Source organism: Curcuma longa, unplaced genomic scaffold, assembly GCF_044706935.1.
Source record: "Curcuma longa cultivar G26 ecotype Majalengka, Jawa Barat unplaced genomic scaffold, ITB_CL_G26_1.1 contig_4960, whole genome shotgun sequence".
Taxonomy (NCBI): domain Eukaryota; kingdom Viridiplantae; phylum Streptophyta; class Magnoliopsida; order Zingiberales; family Zingiberaceae; genus Curcuma; species Curcuma longa.
The window spans coordinates 1-2,665 of NW_027434284.1; the positions used below are offsets into that span (position 1 = coordinate 1).

At 41.3% G+C, this 2,665-nt stretch overlaps 1 long non-coding RNA gene across 1 annotated transcript; it reads left to right on the top strand.

The window, feature by feature from the left end:
- Positions 1-1,406: 1,406 nt before the first annotated feature.
- Positions 1,407-2,062, top strand: LOC141819393 (uncharacterized). Its single transcript, XR_012601057.1, has 3 exons — positions 1,407-1,466; positions 1,753-1,823; positions 1,899-2,062. It is a non-coding gene; the product is annotated as an uncharacterized LOC141819393 (long non-coding RNA).
- Positions 2,063-2,665: the final 603 nt, after the last annotated feature.

Sequence of the window (2,665 nt, forward strand, 5' to 3'; positions counted from 1 at the left end):
CACTACAACAAAATTGACTTTCCGCAGCGCGTCATCCGCAGCGCACATCATAGGCACCCCGTTAATAGTTGCTTTGATGGCGCGCCTAATAAAATGTGCTGCGGATAATATCATATTTTTATCAACCGCAGCGCGCAACAATAATACGCTGTTAAAAATACTTTTAACAGCGCACATTGTGCGCCGTTAAAAATAATTTTGACAGCGCATATTGTGCGCCGTTAAAAGTATTTTTGACAGCGCACAATGTACGCTGTTAAAAATTTATATCCACTGTTAAAAATTTATAAATTATAATTATATTAATTTTATTTTCTTTAAACAAAAACGCTGTAACGCCGATCCCCGATCCATGATCCCGCTTAGGTTTCCTCTCGCGCGCTGCTTTTCCCTGATCCCGCTTAGGTTTCCTCTCGCGCTCGCGTATTCCCCTATCCCGCCTAGTTAGGTTTCCTATCGCGCACGGCTTTTCCCCGATCCCGTTCGGAAACCAATAACCTAAACCCGTTCGGAATTCTGCCGATTGCGACTGCCCTACTCGTGATCCCTGCCGCACCTCCTCTTCCTTCCCCGCAATCCCCTCCTCTGCCCGACGCCGCCGCCGCGCTGTTCGTCGTCCTGCCAGCAACCCTCTGCCCAACCGTTGCCTTCCCCTCTCCCTCCCCGTGTGCTCTCACGATCCCCTGTTGTCCTGCCGCCGCGCCTCGCCTGCGGCCGCCTTCTGTCCAACGCTGCCTTTCTTGCCCCTGCTGTTCCAACGCTGCTTTTCCTGCCCAACGCCGTCTTCTGCCCAACGCCACGATGTTCTAATTGGCTCGATGTTAGGCATTTATGCTATACGAGTTTTCTTTTCTAGATACCTTGTCGCTCATTGTATCGCTTTGCTGTTTTCCAGTGCGGACTTTACTTGCTTCTGCCAATTTCGGCTCTCTGATGCTTTGTTGTCGCCTATACGAGAACCAATCTTTCAAAAAGAACATTTTTGTGCCAATTTCGGATCTGTTTCATGATAGATTAGTTCAAGGTGCATTTTATTACACTCTCCCACACCCATCATAAGAGCTTTATTAACTAAGTCAAGTTAGTTGATCATGAGTTCCTAACAAAATGATATTCTCTTTGGTTACAAGAACCTGCACAAGCAACATCAACTTATCCAATCTGTCTTTGTTCCATTTGGTGCCTCTTCATGGGATGAACACATAGTGACAATGCTTTATGCAAGATGCTACAAATCTTTCGCCTGTTTTAGGCACCAAATTGTTGACACATTGCAAATCTCATGATTGGATTTTTTGAGAAGTTGTTTATCAACTTTAGTTTACACTTGGAATTTTTGGTATGATTACATTGATTTGATTACGAAAATTGTTCAAATTCACCATGTGACATTTCAATCTCTTGAACAGGGTGGTCGTTGTGGTATACACGGTGCTAATTGTTCTGAGTGGGTTATTAGTATGCAGGTAAAATTGTTTATAATTTTAGTATATATGATGTTAACAGTCAGCTATATTCTTTTGAAATGCTTCTACTGTAACTCTGCCTTCATGCCCTTTCATTGTTGCAAAAACATTTAGGTATATGCGTTCTAGACAAAGCTTCATTTCTAATAAATGACAATGTTATTGTGAACAGGAATAGCTTCATAAGCATATTGAAATTTCTTTTTATTTCTTAGCTTTGCCATTTCTTATCAGCATTTCTATATCTTAATGAGGGTAATTGATTTGCCTTTTGTCTTTCATCCAGGCAGTGGATGCAATTCTTCTAGACTAACATTTGATGGGGTTGATTTGATGGGTGATAGGCTAGCTAAAGAGGTAATTATTTATCTAACAGTTATTACTTTTTTTATGTTATTATGTAATCCAAATTTCATGCTTATATTTATGCAGATCACTAGAGCTATTAGAAGTTCTACCACGTAGAATTCACTGTCGAGTACAAGCTTAATGGACAAGAACAAGGACACGGGTTCTCTCGATCAAGCATTGTCGAGGAAGGTGGATTTCGACAAGTTAATTGCTTCTCAGATATGATGCCCAAGTGATATCTTATGTAAATGACTCTTTCTTCTTGTTGCTACTGGTAAAAGATGTGGATTAATACTTTTGTATACAACACTATTTTGATGTACTCTAAAGAAAAGGGATAAGATTGAGGAACAAATTATTTTCATGGGTGAAAAAATGTGAATGTTATATATAATTGTTGGATTATAAATGTTTAATTTTATATGATATTTGTGTGTGGTATTTATGTTGTTATTAATTATTTAAGTTTTAAATTTATAATTGTGATTTGAATGGTTTAATTATTTTATTTCATCCACAGTGTACATTGCGCGCTGCGATTGATCATATTCGTAGCGTGCATTGCGCGCTGCGGAAGCTCTCAGTCGCAGCGCGAAATGCATGCCGTGGATGATTGCATCCGCAGCATGCATTGCGCGCTGCGGATGTTATCAATCGCAGTGTGTATAGTGCGCTGCGGATGAGAGCGTCCGCAGCGCACTATGCACGCTGCGATTGATCACATCCGCAGCGCGCAATGCACGCTGCGGATGCCTAATGACTTTTAACAGCTTGCAATTGTGCAGCGTGCGATGTGCGCTGCGGATAGCATATTTGCGCGCTGCGGAAAGTTATTTTTGTTGTAGTGG